The sequence below is a fragment of the Mesocricetus auratus genome, unplaced genomic scaffold (assembly GCF_017639785.1).
Source record: "Mesocricetus auratus isolate SY011 unplaced genomic scaffold, BCM_Maur_2.0 Super-Scaffold_15014, whole genome shotgun sequence".
Classification (NCBI taxonomy): domain Eukaryota; kingdom Metazoa; phylum Chordata; class Mammalia; order Rodentia; family Cricetidae; genus Mesocricetus; species Mesocricetus auratus.
In genome coordinates, this window is record NW_024429186.1 from 30177559 (window position 1) to 30196191 (window position 18633).

Consider the following 18633-nt stretch of genomic DNA (forward strand, 5'->3'; position numbering starts at 1 on the left):
GTAAAGTACAGGTCTCCACCTCTCCATACATGGGGGTGAGGACTCCTATCCTTCTGTTTCCTTTACCCTTGTGACAGGAACTGTCCTTCAGCTGCCCCAGCTCTGGGCACCCTGCCCAGAGTGGAGGGGAAGGGGACAAACCAGCAACCTTCACTTCCAAGTGCTTAAGTCTTAAGCAGTTTCAGCAAAACCAATAACAGTGCAACAGAGGTAAGCATTGGATGTAACTATGCTCGAGCCAGAGCCCTGTATGCTGGAGACAGAGCCCTGTATGCTGGAGACAGAGCCCTGTATGCTGGAGACAGAGCCCTGTATGCTGGAGACAGAGCCCTGTATGCTGGAGACAGAGCCCTATATTCTGGAGACAGAGCCCTGTATGCTGGAGACAGAGCCCTGTATGCTGGAGACAGAGCCCTGTATGCTGGAGACAGAGCCCTATATTCTGGAGACAGAGCCCTGTATTCTGGAGACAGACAGACCCCTCTTTGCTGGAGACAGGCAGATCCCCCCTCTATGCAGGAGACAGACCTCTGTATGCTGGAGACAGACAAACCCCTCTATGCAGGAGACAAACCCCTTTATGCAGTAGGCAGCCCCCTCTATGCAGGAGACAAACCCCTCTATGCAGGAGACAGACCCCTCTATGCAGGAGGCAGCCCCCTCTATGCAGGAGACAAACCCCTCTATGCAGGAGACAGCCCCCTCTATGCAGGAGACAGCCCCCTAAGTGCTGGAAACAGACCCCTCTATGCAGAAGACAAACCCCTCTATGCAGGAGACAAACCCCTCTATGCAGGAGGCAGCCCCCTCTATGCAGGAGACAAACCCCTCGATGCAGGAGACAGCCCCCTCTATGCAGGAGACAAACCCCTCGATGCAGGAGACAGCCCCCTATGTTCTGGAAACAGACCCCTCTATGCAGAAGACAAACCCCTCTATGCAGGAGACAAACCCCTCTATGCAGGAGACAGACCCCTCTATGCAGGAGACAGCCCCCTCTATGCAGGAGACAAACCCCTCTATGCAGGAGGCAGCCCCCTCTATGCAGGAGACAAACCCCTCTATGCAGGAGACAGCCCCCTATGTGCTGGAAACAGACCCCTCTATGCAGAAGACAAACCCCTCTATGCAGGAGGCAGCCCCCTCTATGCAGGAGACAGCCCCCTATGTTCTGGAAACAGACCCCTCTATGCAGAAGACAAACCCCTCTATGCAGGAGACAAACCCCTCTATGCAGGAGACAGCCCCCTATGTTCTGGAAACAGACCCCTCTATGCAGAAGACAAACCCCTCTATGCAGGAGACAAACCCCTCTATGCAGGAGACAAACCCCTCTATGCAGGAGACAGCCCCCTCTATGAAGGAGACAGCCCCCTCTATGCAGGAGACAGCCCCCCTCTATGAAAGAGACAGCCCCCTCTATGCAGGAGACAGCCCCCTCTATGAAAGAGACAGACCCCTCTACGCAGGAGACAGCCCCCTATGTGCTGGAAACAGACAGACACCTGTATGCTGGAAACAGACAGACACCTGTATGCTGGAAACAGACAGACACCTGTATGCTGGAGACAGCCCCCTATGTGCTGGAAACAGACAGACGCCTGTATGCTGGAGACATGTCCCTGCAGCCACATACACAAGGCTGTGGCTCACACTGTCTCCCATGGACTCCATTTTCTCCACTCGAGTGAAAGTTCACTGACTCTGCTTCTTCCCTGGAGCGTAGAGACATATCAGAAGTAATAACCAGGCATATGCAACCACGGAGCACAAAGAACTCAGGAGACTATCCCTGACCTAAGGTCTTCAGTCTTCCCAGGTCTGGTGTAGTTCATACATGAACACGCATGGCCCTGGCCAGGAGGGGGTCTCTGGCCTAGTAACATTATGCAGTATCTCCTCCACCACCTGCCACCCATGTGCCTTCTGGATCATGGATGACTCCTTTCTCCCAGACCCTCAGGAACCCGAGGCTCTTCCGAAGGGAATAGTTCAATTCTAATGGGGTCTTGAGTAATTTACATGTCTGGCCAGACAACACCAGACATTTAGTGGTGCCACCAAAGCGAGGTCTGTCATCCCAAATGTCCCTTGAGAGTTGGTGGCTCAGAAATGAAAAGACAAGCAAATGGAAAGGGGGCTTAGTGACCAAGCACCACGCAGTCACGTCCGTGTACCTTCCCAGTCATCTTCCTGAGGACTCCAAACAGGGCGGGCGGCTTCCCGGCAGTGAAAATGAAGACTCATCTCAGAAATCAAGTAAGTGGGCAACAATGCCGGTGAACGCCCTGCCCCCAGCAACTCTGACTACTGTGTCCCACGTGACAGCTCCTCCATGCGCAGGTCCTACCTCACACACACACAGCTGGTCACCCCACACGGCTTTGAGAGCATGCGCAGCTGTTCTTCGCAGCATTCTGATGCCATGGCCAAGTGTCGCTTGGACATCCGAGGTGATAATGGCCCCGTGATCATTAACTCAACCATCTTCTTGATTGACCACAGGGCTCCCCTGGATCTCCAAAGACCTTAGGAGTCCTTTGCTCTTGGACCCGGGGTGTGGCCTGAGGCCATTGTTCATCTGTCTGGGCACAATTCTGAGAAGACTCAGCCACAGTGTCAAGGTGTCTATCTCCAGGGCCACCCCCCTTGGCCAGGCTACTCGGTGATGACAACGGGACAGCTTGGCTTCCCACTAGAAGTTGGCATGGCCTTTCTGTCTCTGACCCTCTAAGTACACCAAGGGCCCTGACTCGGCAGGAATGAAGGCACAGAGCCCTGCCATCCCTCATCCACTTGGTCCAGTGGCTTACCTCCTGAAGGGCTGGTAAAAGAGAGTACATAGAAGTGAGGAAGATACAAGTCAGGATGCTAGGACGCCTGGCCCAAGTCCTGGCTTTCTAGGTGGGCCTGCACTTCTGTCTCCCTGAGAGCATCTCTGCTGATCAGAAGGAGCAGAGGTGACAGTGGGGAGCCCCTCCCCTCTTGCCTGTCTCAGTCCCAGCCTTATGAACTTACGAACGCTGGCAAGGAACATGGAAGCTTGGGTGTATAACTTGCTCTAGAAACACAGCTCATGAAGTTCGATCCTCAGGATGTTCCTAAGGGCTGCTCTCAGGTAGCCCTGAGCAACCCGGATAGGTCTAGAACAAGAACTCATCTTCCATGCAATGACCACACGTGCATCTCAGTGGCTCCAGTTTCTCATCTTAGCTCTCACTGTGGCCCTGACAACACGTGGGCGAGAAAGTCGAGTCCTGGGTAAGTCATCTGTCACAACCCAAGCTCTCACAAGAGAGGCCAAGGAGAGAGTACTGGGCCCCAGTCGGGCAAGACTGGCACTAAAAGCTGTTGGTCTCACTCAGTTGCTCAGCTCTTCCCCTAAGCACTTGCATTACAGCCCTTCTCAGGGGAAGTGTACCCTCGGCCTGAGTGCCACATGGATTCCCATAGCCTGGACATTGCAAAGAGCTCTCGGCACGTTTCAACCATTATCTCTATGGTTTTTCAACCAGCTGCCTCCCAGAAAGGCCAGAGTAGAGAGTCCATGGGTTTGCTGATAGGAAGGTACAGGCTTGTGGGGAAGTCCAGTGTGCCCCTAGACATGAGCATCTCTGGATGGTGACCCTGTTAAATATGTTAATATTAGTCAGCTAAGGAGGGGGGCAGAGACGTCCTCAAAGGCCAGAGTATAACTGGAAATGGGCTGGGAGGGCCAGTCTATGACTGAAGAGACCCTAGGCTCCTACATATAGGGAATAGCCATAGTTCCTCCATCAAGGAAGGAAACAGAATTCTTCCATGTAGGCCAGATTCTCCAGGAATAACACTTCCTTTCTGTAATAATACCTGACTCATTTTTCAAAGCCCTCCCACACATCTGGAGAAGGTGTGTGTGTGTGTGTGTGTGTGTGTGTGTGTGTGTGTGTGTGTGTGTTAACGCCCGGCTGTCAGGTAGGGTAACTCAGGGCAGAGTTCTTGGTTCAGAACAGGCTCTCAGTTCTATGGGACTGATTCTCCTGCCATGGAAGTAAGATAACCCAGGGGGAAGATGGGGACTTTGGGGGGCCTGACCTTTCATGGCTAGGCTGAGCAAGACATAGCACCAGCTTCCTGGACTGTGAACAGTGGCCTTCCTCCTGGGGAAGGGCCCCAGTGGGGGTGGCAAGTAGGTGGGTCCTCCTCTCTGGCACCATATGGCCACCCCATAAGCAGCTGTCTCCAATACAGTTTTCTAGAGAGTTCCTCCTTTCCTACAGGTCACCCCAAGAGAACCCCAGTGTCTACCTAGCAGCCCAAGGCATACTCCCCTCTCTGGAGGCCAGCTTCAGGGGCTCTATACTCAGAGAGGATCTCTAGAACACAGCCAGGCACACAGTGACGCCTTTCATTTAGCATATGGGATGGTCAGAGCCTCTTACCCCAGACAGCAGGTCCCCTTGTCTACAGTTCATAGCTGTGTTCATGCTCACAGCTGTGGCTGTGTGGCTCCCACCCAGACAGGAGAGACACCTGACTTCGGCTCTGATGGATCCACAGGACAGTGTAGCCCTGTGGGGACATGCTGGCGAGGTAACCAAGTGATTTTTTTCTCCCTCCTTCAAGCTGCTTCCTTACCAAGTAACTAGCAAACATTCCTTGAAGGAGGAGACTATGTTGGAGCTGCTCATATCAGCCCTACCTGCCAGGGAGCATTCGCACCCTCACCTCCCCGGGGCTGGGGCAGTGTGGGAAGAGGAGAAGCAAGAATGAGTCCCCTTCAGTCTGCATGAGCTATCCAGGTAAGAGGTGTGGAGCAGCCCGCAGTACCCACTGTGCACAAGGATGAGAGCTGATTTGGGTTCTGAAATGCCACTGCTTGTGCCCTGCCTCAGCTACTTACCTTCCAAGAAAAAGACATCTGTCCCAGGGAGGAGGACAGGATGGCTTGGGAAGTTCATCTAGGCTGACGGCAAGATCCTGTGGGGAGCCCACTTTTTCTGGGGTCACCAATCAGAGAGGACAAGAACAAGAAGGGAAGCTAAGAAAAGGCACCCCCAGAAGACTCCATCACCCTTCTGGAACAAACTCTGGAAGAAAAAGCCCATCTTCTCATTCCCCTTTGCACTATCTCACCCCTAGGAACTTTCCACGGCCTCCATCAAGGCGGGCACATTGGCAACACTGGGGAGCTTCCTCTGCCACTAAAAGCCATCTCTTACTGTTTTCCTGAACCCACAGGTACCCATCACCCCTGCTATAGCCAATGAGCAGTTTTTAGCAATTTCTTCCTGTCCAATTCCAACCCCTGAGGAGATCCAAGCCAACGGAAGCTGTAACTCCCTGTATCCTCAGGGCCAAGGAGAGGGATCCAGCCCAGGGGGGAACTAGGGATCTAGAGAGCAAGACTAACGCCATTCCTTCAGAGGGGGTTAGAGTACGCCTGGAAGGCCAGCTCTGTGGACTACAGAATGACTTCGGTCAAGTCAAAGCACCCCTGGACCTGTTTCCCCAGAATCTTCATCCAAACTCAAAGTTTCTTTCTTTCAAGTTGAGATTGGAGGCATATCCTCTCTTTGAAAACACGTACAGAAGGGTGGCATCCTTCACCCCCAGAACCCTGACATCTTGAAACTCAGGCTGTCTCGCCTAGAAACGGGATCCCCACACAGCCAGCCCATCAGTGATGCTGTGGTTACAGAAACCGTGGAGTAACCCGCCTCCTCCCAGCCCAGCCCAGTGAGTGGGCAGCAGCAGAGGCCTGGGGAGTCCCTGGGTGGATGGGGTGGGGTGCCCTGAGAGGAAACCACACCTACTCAGACAAGAGGCAGGGACCCCCAGGCAAGCATCCCGCCCACCTCCATCCCGGCATCCCATAAAGACAGGTCTCCTAAGTCAAGGCCCTTCCTAGTAGATGGCTTAGCCCACCCTGCCTTAGATACAAGCCGAGGAGGAACCAAAGTGCGCCGCATGTGGGCATGTGGCCAGTCTCCCCTACTCCCATCCCTCCTGGCCAGTCAGTCCCAGGTCGCCGAAAGCTCTCAGCAAGCTACCCTCCCCGCCCCCTCCCTGGCTGAGGACCCGGATTCTCATCCCTTCTCCCAGCAGCGACAGTCCCCAAGCTCATGGTATTTGAGCCCTCACAGCCACCGCCAGCCCCAGGCGAGGAGCTCGGGCTGCCAGGATCAGTGACAGTCAACACTCTACCTGAGAGGAGACTGCCGGCGGGTCCTCCTCCTCCCTTTTCGCGGCCTGGTGAAGCCTGCTCCACCTGGCAAGGGACTGTCAGCAAATTCCCCTCTGCATCACCGCGGGAGCGGCATCCCGGCTCCTCCCAGTAGGAGTCAACCTTGGCCCCGCCCCACGCTGCTCTGACCTGTGGGGGAACCCGGGCTACGTTATCTTAAAAGCAGAGACCGAGGCTCTGCCCTGGAAATCCTGTAGCTATCAGAAACGATGGCCATCGCGAATGCACAAGGCTGCCACTCCCTGGCTGCGGTTTGCAGCGACTGAGAACTCTGGGCCTTGGCAGCTGCCTTGCCCACCCACCCTCTCCCACGCCTCAAACTCTCCTCTGAGGCCTCCTAGCCCAGCCATCCAGAAGCAAGGAAAGACAATCAACCTCGCTAAGGTGGCTCTGCCACACCCTGAGGCCATATCCGGGCAAGGCTCAGTTCCGATTTCTTCAGCAAAAGAAAGAGCTATAAATTGATCACAGCCCCATTCAGGAGTGGGATAAGTGAGGTTCACTTTGCCAGGACCACACTCCTCAAGTGGGTTTCAAGTTTCCCCAAAGACCTGCCTACCCTGCTCGAGAGACCGGCTTTTTGGATTGGGGGAGGGGGGTGATACCATGTGTTTGCCCCTGTTGTCCCAAGACCACTATGCAAAATAAGGGTTATAGTAAGGGTTATAGGCAACGGTCTCTCTCTCTCTCTCTGTCTCTCTCTCTCTCTCTCTCTCTCTGTCTGTCTCTCTCTGTCTCTGTCTCTGTCTCTGTCTCTGTCTCTGTCTCTGTCTCTGTCTCTCTCTCTCTCTCGGGCACAGAGCCTGGGTTGACTTATTTAATAGACGTTTTATTACAGAGGTTCTCGGTACAGTGTTGATGAGATAGGAACCACTACCGGATAGCGTTTTATAATAGTGAAATATTGTCAGAGCTGTTACCAATATAAAAAGGTCTCGGAGGAAGCAGTGTGAGACAGTCAGGAGACACTGGGTGAGGGCACAGGAAGTAAATATGTCTTCCTGAGTTTTTATAGCCAGCAGCACTAGCACCCTTGCCAGCCTGTGCTAGGTCCCCCCATGCACCTGTCCACTCACCCTCCACCCCCTGGCTGTTCTGACTTAGCCATCCCCAGAGAATTCAAGGCTGAATCACTGGACAGGCTCTGTCAAGGTGTCTCTGTGTCACTTGTTATTTATTTACTTACTCAGGACACAGGAAGGCTTTTGACCATCCATGATTCCATCGCTACTGAGTTCTGAGTTCTAATCCTGACTTTGCTGTCATCCTGCTGTCCTGTCCACAGTAACTTACTCCATCTTTGTTTTTCCCTCTGCAGAGGGACTGGGCCAGTTGAGGCCCAAGTCCTTCTGCTCTAACACTTTCACTGAGCTTCTCAGTCAAGGGTAGAGGGCGTGGAGACAAACCAGCAAATGAATCTTTCCTTTAAGTTGCTTCTGTCCGGTATCCCGTCACGGCAGCAAAGGAAGTAACCCAACACGTGGGCACATTATTTCAACAGATGCAGGAGGAGAGGCTGCTGTGCAACAGAGCATGCCCTTCCTCTCCTTGCTCTTGTAAAAGGAGATCCCTGAAGTTTGCAGCTCCTACTCACAGCAGCTGTGCCAGAAGCCGCACATCCCAATGATCCGCACCACGCACACACCAAGCCAGCTGCAGCGGGAGATGCAGACCATCTTTGGCCAGTAGGATGAAGGTGAAAATGTCCCTCTAAGTGGAGCGGCCTCCTCTCTTTTTTCTCTTTTCCCCTTGAGAAGCTTGACACATAGAGGGAGAAGTGGCATTGGGACATCTTTGATGCTACCGGCTAGAGCCAGTTCCCTAGGAGAACCTGACTCTCAGGGTGACCCGGAGCAGAGTCTGGGCCTGCGGGGATGGTGGTGTTGCTGTTGTTTCTTTGTTTTTCTCTCTTCTGTGAAACAGGAAAAACAACTGCAAAGTCACCATCACTGAGCCTCCAGCAGCTGATCGGGTAAGCAGGCCTGGTCTTCACACTCAAGGTGGACTGAGGAAAGAGAGCAGCTGAATGGAGAGTAAGAATGGGGCCAGCAGGATGGCTCAGTGGGTAAAGGCAGCTGCTATGTAAGCCTGGAGACAGGAATTCCGTCCCCAGAGCCCGTGTATAACTTCAGAGTCACCCTCTGGCCTCTACATGTGCATAGTGCATGCCTCTAGGTAATAAATAGGTTTTGCAAAAGGAGAGAGAGAGGGAGAGAGGGAGGGAGGGAGAGAGGGAGGGCAGAGGGAAGGAGGGAGGGAGAGAGAGAGGAGGGAGGGAGACAGAGAGAGAGAGAGAGAGAGGGAGGGAGGGAGAGAGAGAGAGGGAGGGAGGGGGAGAGAGGGAGGGAGGGGGAGAGAGGGAGGGAGGGAGTAGGGAGGGAGGGATGAGGAGGGAGGGGGAGAGAGGGAGGGAGGGGGAGAGAGGGAGGGAGGGAGTAGGGAGGGAGGGATGAGGAGGGAAGGGGGAGAGAGGGAGGGGGGAGAGAGGGAGGGAGGGGGAGGGAGGGAGGGGGAGGGAGGGAGGGATGGGGAGGGAGGGGGAGAGAGGGAGGGAGAGAGGGAGGGAGGGGAAGGGAGGGAGGGATGGGGAGGGAGGGGGAGGGAGGGAGGGGGAGAGAGGGAGGGAGGGGGAGGGAGGGAGGGGAAGGGAGGGAGGGAGAGAGGGAGGGAGGGGAAGGGAGGGAGGGGAAGGGAGGGAGGGAGAGAGAGGGAGGGGGAGGGAGAGAGGGGCAGACATAGTCACTAGCAGCAAGAGAGCTGGAACTGGGGTGTCACTCACAGCCTCCTTCCAGGGGGCTGGGAGGACAAATTGTAGGATCCCACTGGAAATGGACTCAGAGCTTCACTGAGACCAAACTAGATCAATTGCCGAATATTTTATTTTAAAAGGAGAGCAACAATGTACTTAAGAAGTAAGTTCAATCAAGAGAACTTTAAATAAAGTTTGTTTGTTTGAGAGAAAGAAAACTTCAAGCTTCTGGAAAAACTCAGTCACCCAAAGCCACACCTTTGAAGGTCACAAAACAGGTTTGGATTCATCGCCAGTTACACTAACCTCCACAAGATGAGAAGTCTTTTTGTTTGCTTTGTTGTTTTTGTTTTTCTGAGACAGGATTTCACTGTGTAGCTCTGGCTGCCAGGAACTCACTCTGCAGACCAGGCTGGTCTCAAACTCACAGAGATCCACCTGCCTCTGCCTCCCAGATGCTGGGATTAAAGACCTGTGCCACCACCACCCAGGCGAGAAGTCTTATGTCTAGTGTCTAGAACAGTGCCTTACTTACTAAATCCTTTCCCTGGCTCGGTCGGGGTAAGGGGAGGAGTGAAATCTCACATTCTCTTTTAAGGTCTCCCAGTCAATTTGGAACCCTGAGCCGTGAAACTGAAGTTCCCAGCCCAGCCGAAGAAGGACTGTGGAAGTTAGGCTTCACAGCCAGAGGGTCCAGCAAACCTTGTTGGCCCTGGCAACTGGCCCCTGACATCTAGAAACCATGCATGCACCAGGGCTTCCAACCCCCTACCTACACAAAGACCTTTACTGCAGGAGTGCTTGTACCTGCCAGGACTAAGTATAACCACACAGGGCCAAAGGGAATGCTTGGTGACACTCAACATGAGGAGGGGAGACCCACAAAAGTAGGCTATGCACACTAATTCCACGTTTTCACAGTGTCATACCAATGGTTTTTAGGTTCAGAGGTGGGGGAGGCATACAAGGATGTCCCTAATACTTGTGGCCCGGATCTGGGGTAGATTGCTAGTCAGGAGCCTAGGTGACAGGGGTCAGGCTGCAGATCCTACAGGACCCAGAATATGAACTCATGCTGCTGGCAGAGGCAATATTTTCTTTTTTTTTTTTTTTTTTTTTTTTTTGGTTTTTCGAGACCAGGTTTCTCTGTGGCTTGGGAGGCTGTCCTGGAACTCACTCTGTAGACCAGGCTGGCCTCGAACTCACAGAGATCCGCCTGCCTCTGTCTCCCGAGTGCTGGGATTAAAGGCGTGCGCCACCAACGCCCGAGGCAATATTTTCAAATTGGAGCCAAGACAACATTTGTATCCCAAGTGACAGTCCAGTTATCCATGGTACCCTGTCCCCCAGAGTGAGCCAAACAAAGATTTGGTAAAAGCAGGCTCTCGTCACCATGTTCTAATTCATTTTGCTGGGGGAAGAAGAGTTTGATTTCCTGAGTAGGTGAGAGCAATATACCGCCTCCTGTCTAATCAGACATGGTGTTGTAGAGCTCTACCGTTCTACAACCGAAGGCCTGGGGCCTATGCCTACACATATGGCCTTATGCCTAGTGGGAACTGCATTTCCCAGGCCAGGAACTAAGGCAGAAGACCCTGAGAGTCACTTGACACCCTCTCAGTGGGGAATCCAGGCCTCTCTTTTCCTGGGGTGGTCCTGTACTCCATCCCTCACTAATTTTCCATGATCCCCACTCACCAAGGTCACACCTATTGGGTCCTCTAGGTTAGCAGCTGCCTCTTTGACCTCATCTGTCTGGGAAGCAAGGAAATTGAAGACAACTATCCACAGCTACTACCAATGATCAATATTGGAAACTCCTGGTGGGTGAGGTTAGAGGCAGGGCTTGGTGACATCACAAAGGACACACACAGTTTTCCTGGAACTCTGGAGAGTCTAGACAGAAAGAACTCCCCGCCTGGAATGAAGCCAGCCCACCTACCCCTGGGCAGGTCTGGGGGTGAGTTTTCAGCTTCCTTCCAACTCCACTTTGACCCCAGCCAAAAATGGGATTGTGCCACTAAAGAATACATGGGTTCCTGTGCTGATATTTTATTGTAGCTAAAGAAACCCCTTCACTTCACTCCATGAAGCAGAAGTATGGCTTTTCCCTGGGCTACCAAGTGAGGGTTCAGACTCTTGAGACCAACTCTGTCCTGTTTGATCATCAAGGGATGGATACTGTCAGGGGCCATTTGAGGGGATCAACAGACAGCATTGGAACTTGTGAAACTTAGCTGGTTGGTCAGCAAAGCCACACCCGAGTGAGCCTTGGAGAAGCAAAGCCTCAAGGACTGTGTCCTGAGGATCTCATGCTGTTACTGAGCATAACTCTGATGGTTGCCTTCCTGGGCACCGCGTCTCTCCTAATCTGTGGGTTGTATGAAAACTATAAGGGGGCTTCTAGACCCTCACTGGGCAGTGTCACTGGTACTTACAATAGCAGTGACTGACTTTTTCCAAGCACTGATGCTGGAGCAGATTAATGACTCAACTACCACCCTTAGAAAGAATTTAGAGGTATAGATTGTTAGTAAAGGTAGGTTAAGACATTTTTGTTAATGGCTTTATTTGAGGTAGAAAATCTTGGGGAGCAATTTAAAGTTTATAAAGACACACTTTAAATAGTTGAACAAGGGGCTTGTTGAAGTCAGGGAACAGGAGCAATGGTGGCCTGTTCCTGGCTGATGTACCTTTCTTGCTAGGATGAATGGGTAATCAAAGGTGATGTTTAACTCCTTGAATCCATTTCTCCCCTCAGCTTCCTGATATAAAAAATACTGTTGATGAGTGGATATGCACCCTGAGGATGTAAAGTAGATCTGACTGACTATAAAAGTTTAGACTTGTGATTCTTTTAAGGTCACCATTTAAGATAAATAACAAAGTGATTGAGCCGTCTTTGTAACTGCAAAAATGCAGCCTGTCAGTAAAAGAACTGGCTGAGAAAATACCTTGCTTGCTGACACTCTGTTAATCTATAACAAGTTGCTTGGACATGAATTACGTGGGTTCTTGGAGATAATTTGTTTTTCACCTATAATTTATAAAATGTTTAATCATGTAAGGGATAGGAAAAACATGCTTTTTGCTTGTATTCATTGTAGTCATTCACTTAAAAATAGAACATAGCCACATTGTAACTTTTATACTGCTTGAGAGATTTTGCTGGGGCCTATAAGTGGTAAGGGAAAAATTAAGAATAGATAGAAGGGCCGGGAGTTGGTGGCGCACGCCTTTAATCCCAGCACTCGGGAGGCAGAGGCAGGCGGTTCTAGACCAGCCTGGTCTACAGAGTGAGTGACAGGACAGGCTCCAAAGCTACAGAGAAACCCTGAAACCAAAAAAGAAAAAAAGGAATAGATAGAAGGGATACATCTGGATCTGGATAGAGTAAGAAAAGAAATAAAGGAGATGAGAGAGAGATGAAAGAAAGACCCTAAAGGTGTGTGTGTGTGTGTGTGTGTGTGTGTGTGTGTTTCCTTTTTCAATGGCCCCAGAAAATTAGGCTTTGCTCCACTCACCAGCCTCAGAGAATTAAGTTTTACTCTCTCAGATAAAGAAGTCAACTGAGTGCTTAGTCCGCCAACTCCACGGCTCCCCCTCAATTCCTGAGCTGCTGTAGGCTGATCCTCACAACTGCAGATACCTGTTTAGTACTGGGCCTTTTCTCTGTTTTACAGCCTTGTGAAATATGATACAGACAGGAAAGTATAACTGAAACCCAGATGAACACTGAGTACTCACAAAGTGAACACTGGTAACCAGCACCCGGGTCAGGGAATAGAACATTTACCAGCAGGCGTCCTCTCTGTGGTCTTCCAGTCTCTTTCTTTCCTCTCCAACCCGTCTCCTCCCGGACACAGCTCTAGAAAGACTTTCCTAGAGGTCTCTCCCTGCTTTGCTTTGTAGTTGTACCAGCTAATTATTCATCCCTAATTGGTATGGTTTGCCTTGTGGTGTTATGAAACATTTAACTATGTAAAGATGTGTTATCTTTGTTTATGCTGCATTTGTTTACTAATGTAAAGATGTGAAACGAGCCTAAGCTAGGCCGAGCATTCATAACTAATAAGACATCTCTGTGCCGTAATTTGAAGCTGGTACATTGTGGTGTGGCTTTACAGTATATATTAATGCAGTCAGAGCAACACACACACACACCCTTTTAGGTGACGTTGTACTTTTATATATTAATGCAGTCAGAGCAACACACACACACACCCTTTTAGGTGACGTTGTACTTTTAAGACTCATCAATAGGGTTGGGCATACAGCTCAATCAGTAAAGTGCTTACTGTGCAAGCGTGAGACTGACCTTGACTTTGATCTCCGGAAACTACAATGACATGTGCTTATAATCCCAGAGCTAGGGAGGCAGAGACTGGTGGATCCCTGGGGCTGACTTGCCAGCCAGCTTAGCCTACTTGACAGACTCCAGGCGAGTGAGAAACCTTGTCTGAAAAAACAAGTTGGACAGTGACTAAGGAATGTCACCCAAGGTTGTCCCCTAGCCTCCACACATGTGTACAGTGTCACTACTCTATGGTACTCTAATTCTCTGACCACGGTTGGTATATGTTGCTATTTCTGTTTTTTTGTTTGTTTTTTTGTATGTTGATCTTTGGCTAAACTGTTTACATCCTCACCAGCAAAAGATGAGAATTCCCGTGGCTTCACCTCCTCACCAGCATTTGGTGATGTCAGTGTTCTAGTCTAGATTTTGGATATGCCAATAGGTGTGTCTTCCAGGTACGATGCAGCAACTTACTGTTGCTTTCCTTTATAACTTCCTAACGTTGGAGGACTTCCCACGTTCTTGTTTGGCATTTGTATTGTGTTGATGTGTCTATTATTTGTATTTTGTTAATGTGTCTTTTGCTCATTCTAATTGGTTTCTTGATTTTTTATTGCTGGGTTTTAAAGATTCTTTATATATATTTGGATAACAGTACTTTATCAGATGTGATTTTTACAAATATTTTTTCTCATTCTGTGGCTTGTCTTACCCTTTTGACATTGTCTTATAGAGCAGAAGTTTTAAATTTTAATGAAGTCCAGCTAGCCAATCTTCTATGGGTTATATCTTTGGTGTTGTTCCTAAAATGTCATGACCATACCCAAGGCAGTCTTAGCTGCCCCTGTACTGCCTTCTGGGAGTTTTAAAAGTTTGCATTTTACACTTAGGCTTAGAATGTATTTGAGTTACTTTTTGTGCAAAGGATAAAGTCTTTGTGTGGATTCATTTTCTTCCCCAAGCTGTTCCATCCCAATGTATGAATGACTTTCTTCGCTCCATTATGGGGCTTTTGTTTCTTTCGTCATGTCTGTTGTGGTGGCTTGAATGGGAAATATCCCCATAGGTTCAGAAATTTGAATACTTGACTGAAATTTCACAATGATGTGATTTAGTTTGGGATCTCAGACTTGTGTGAGCCACCCCTTTTTTCTCTTTAATTTTTTATTGTACGTATGAGTGATTTGTCTGCATGTATGTCTGTGTATTATGTATGTATAGTGTCTGTGGTGGCCACAAGAGGGTATTGGATCCTTTAGAACTGGACTTAGAGGGCTGTGAGCCACTATATGCATGCTGGGAATTGAACCCAGGGCCTCTGGAAGAGCAGACAGTGTTTTTGACTGCTGAGCCATCTATCCAGCACCCCCCACACACACTTTTTAAAAAAGATTTATTTATTTATTTATTTATTTATTACATATTCAGTGTTCTGCCTACATGACAGAAGAGGGCACCAGATTGAATTGCAGATGGTTGTGAGCCACCATGTGGTTGCTGGGAATTGAACTCAGGACTCCTGGAAGAGCAGTCAGTGCTCTTAACCTCTGAGCCATCCCTCCAGTGCCCCCCCCCCACATTTCTTAAATGTTTTCATTCAATATATTTTGATATATTGTTTTTCTTTCCAGTTCCTCCCAGATTCTCCCACCTTCCTACCCTTTCCAACTTTGTGCCTCTCAAACAAACAAAAAACATACCAAAAGCCCCACAAAAACTAAAATCAAAACATACAAAAGACCAATAAGACAAGAAAAAGATGCCCAAACGAAGCAAAACGAAACAAAATCTTTTTAAAGGTGTATTACAGGCTGGAGAGATGGCTCAACTATTAAAGGCTAGGCTTACAATCAGGAATAAGATGTTTTAGGTTTGTTTCTGTGGAGGCGGGCTCATGTGCCCTGTCACACACGCGGTGGTCAAAGGACAACTTGCAAGGTTGCTTCTGTCCCTCCACCATGTGGGGCCCTGGGATCAGATTCAGTCAGGCTGGGCAGCAAGTGCCTCTACTCACTGAGCCATCTCACCGGCCCCCAGCTCTATCTTATTTTGGAGGGGAAAGGGAGACTGAGCCAGGGCATATAGCTCAGGCTAGCTTAGAACTCCCTATGTAGCCCAGGTTGACCTCAAACTCACGTTAACCCTCCAGTCTCAAACACCTGTATGCTGGAACTATAAACATGAGTCACCATACCCAGATTATTAACCTTTTTTAGGTCGCATAGTTTTTAAGTTCATAATATTCCACAGTAAAACTGAGACCCTACGCCCATTAGGCAGTAATTCCTGTCACCCCCTCCCATTCATCTCTGGGAACCAGGATTATACTTTCTGTGTCTGAGTCTGACTAACTTCTTTAAACATTGTTGTGTGTATATGAGTGTTGGTCTGCATGTTTACCACATGCTTGCAGTACTCACAGAGGCCAGAAGATGGCGTCAGACCCCCGGGACTGGAGTTACAGAAGGTTGTGCGAGACCATGTGTGTGCTAGGAATTAGCGGGATGTCGAGGCTAAGATGGCTCAGTGGGTAAGAGTGTTTAGTGTAGAAGCATGAGCATGTAAATTCAGAACCTCAGAACCCACGTAGGAAGTGACTGGCCATGGGTGCATCTATAATCCTAGTATTGTTGGAGACAGATATGGAAGGATGAGGGGAGCTGCTAGCCCGTGTAACCCAGGAATTAAACCCCGGTCCTCGGCGAGAGCAACCAGTGCTCTTAACCTCTGAGATGTCTCTCCAGCCCCACACTAACCTCTTCACCTGAGTAGACTCAGAAGGTGATTTTACTGTTGAGATTGGATCATTACACTTAACATAATGACCCGAATGTGCTGTTCCAGCCGATTCCCACAGGAATTTCTGCTATGGTTTTCCGTCCTTGTGAACTGTGATGCTCTGTATCTACCTCCCTGTCTCTCTGTCTGGGGCAGGGAGCCAGTCAATGACTGGCCCCGAGGCCTCACGCCTCTCTCGGATCTAAGGCGGGCCACTGCTTTGTCAGTTAGTTTGGTTTTTACTTGCTAGGACAGAGTGGCCAGTTCTATGCTCCTCACTTGCCAGTCTAGGAGCTGGGAGTCCTGGTATCTTTGGGCAAAGTATTCACTGAGGCCTCCAATCCGCCTTTCTGTCGTCTGTATTTTCCTCATTGGCTTGAAGCTTGCTACTTCATCAGGTATGGATGCTGCAGTTATCAGCCCACGAGCTGACACCTGCCTTTTCCTTGTCTCTACGGCTGTCTTGGATGAACCAACTCAGGAATGTTTAATGTAGTAAGATGTGTTTACTCCTCTTTTGAAGTTATTCTTTGGGTCATGGTTAACAAATATTTCCAAACAAGACATAGTGGTGCATGTGTTTAATCCCAGCACTTGGGAGGCAGAGGCAGGCAAATCTCTGTGAGTTTTATGTCAGTCTAATCTACATAGTGAGTTCCAGGATAGCCAGGGCTATATTGTGAGACCTGTCTTAAAACCCTGTCTATACATGGATGGATATATAGACAGACAGACAGACAGACAGACAGACAGACAGACAGACAGATTCAGGTCCTAGGGAGATGACTCAGTGCATTGCCACCAGATTGATGATGATGACCTGATTTTGATGTCCAGAACCCACAGGGTGGAGAGAATTGATGCACGTAAATTGCCCTCTGGACTCCATCTGTACCCTAGCACATCTGTGCCCTAGCACATCTGTGCCCTAGCACATCTGTACACTAGCACATCTGTACACTAGCACATCTGTACCCTAGCACATCTGTACACTAGCACATCTGTACACTAGCACATCTGTACACTAGCATATCTGTACCCTAGCACATCTGTACACTAGCACATCTGTACACTAGCATATCTGTACACTAGCATATCTGTACACTAGCACATCTGTACACTAGCACATCTGTGCCCTAGCACATCTGTACACTAGCACATCTGTGCCCTAGCACATCTGTACACTAGCACATCTGTACACTAGCACATCTGTGCCCTACCACATCTGTACACTAGCACATCTGTGCCCTAGCACATCTGTACGCTAGCACATCTGTACCCTAGCACATCTGTGCCCTACCACATCTGTACACTAGCACATCTGTACACTAGCACATCTGTACCCTAGCACATCTGCACCCTAGCACATCTGTACACTAGCACATCTGTGCACTAGCACATCTGTGCCCTAGCACATCTGTACCCTAGCACATCTGTACACTAGCACATCTGTGCCCTAGCACATCTGTACCCTAGCACATCTGTGCACTAGCACATCTGTACACTAGCACATCTGTACACTAGCACATCTGTACCCTAGCACATCTGTACACTAGCACATCTGTGCCCTAGCACATCTGTACACTAGCACATCTGTATACTAGCACATCTGTACACTAGCACATCTGTGCCCTAGCACATCTGTGCCCTAGCACATCTGTACACTAGCACATCTGTGCCCTAGCACATCTGTGCCCTAGCACATCTGTGCCCTAGCACATCTGTACCCTAGCACATCTGTGCCCTAGCACATCTGTGCCCTAGCACATCTGTACACTAGCACATCTGTACACTAGCACATCTGTGCCCTAGCACATCTGTACACTAGCACATCTGTGCCCTAGCACATCTGTGCCCTAGCACATCTGTACCCTAGCACATCTGTGCCCTACCACATCTGTACACTAGCACATCTGTGCCCTAGCACATCTGTACACTAGCACATCTGTGCCCTAGCACATCTGTGCCCTAGCACATCTGTACACTAGCACATCTGTGCCCTAGCACATCTGTACACTAGCACATCTGTACACTAGCACATCTGTACACTAGCACATCTGTACCCTAGCACATCTGTACACTAGCACAGGTACACCCATCCCTCCAACACTCACACAGCATATACTTTTTTAATTTAAAAAGAAATAAATATATTTGCTTTTCTGGGGACTTAAAGATATTCTCCCTCACACTCTCCTAAAAGTTATGAGTCCTTTGTTGCTGTTATTGTTGATTTTTGTAAGTTTTTTATTGGTGGTGGGGAGTTTGGGGGTTTTGGTTTTGTTTGGTTATTTCCTTTGTCAAGTAGAACATCCACCTGGCCAGATGCCTGTGAGAATGGTGTAAGAGGATATGCTGCAGAGGCAGAGGCAGGAGGATCACAGAAGTCTACTCCTTTACAAGAGTACCAAATAAACTGGCAGAACCAGCCTTGTGGAACCTGGAAACTGAATGCTAGCATCACCCTGGGAAATGCTTAATCAACAAAGCAGACAGCATCAGAGAAAACCTCAGAGTCCCAGCAAGCCCAGTGTTGGTCCCAACCCCTCCCTGCCAAGACAGTAGTTTTAGTGACAACTTCCC

The 18633-nt window shown here is 49.6% G+C and overlaps 1 protein-coding gene across 5 annotated transcripts in view; it reads right to left on the minus strand.

Moving 5' to 3' along the window:
• Positions 1–18633, minus strand: part of Tmem63c (transmembrane protein 63C) — a 105040-nt gene that overhangs the window by 63995 nt on the left and 22412 nt on the right. The window contains exon 1 of one of the 5 annotated variants that reach the window (XM_040742702.1): positions 10674–10769. The exons of 3 other annotated variants lie outside the window; for them this stretch is intronic. The gene's annotated coding sequence lies outside the window, so the exon portion shown is untranslated. Of the gene's footprint in view, positions 1–6186; positions 6473–10673; positions 10770–18633 lie in introns of those variants that run through there. One more of the 5 variants, XM_005084001.4, reaches the window with a different exon arrangement.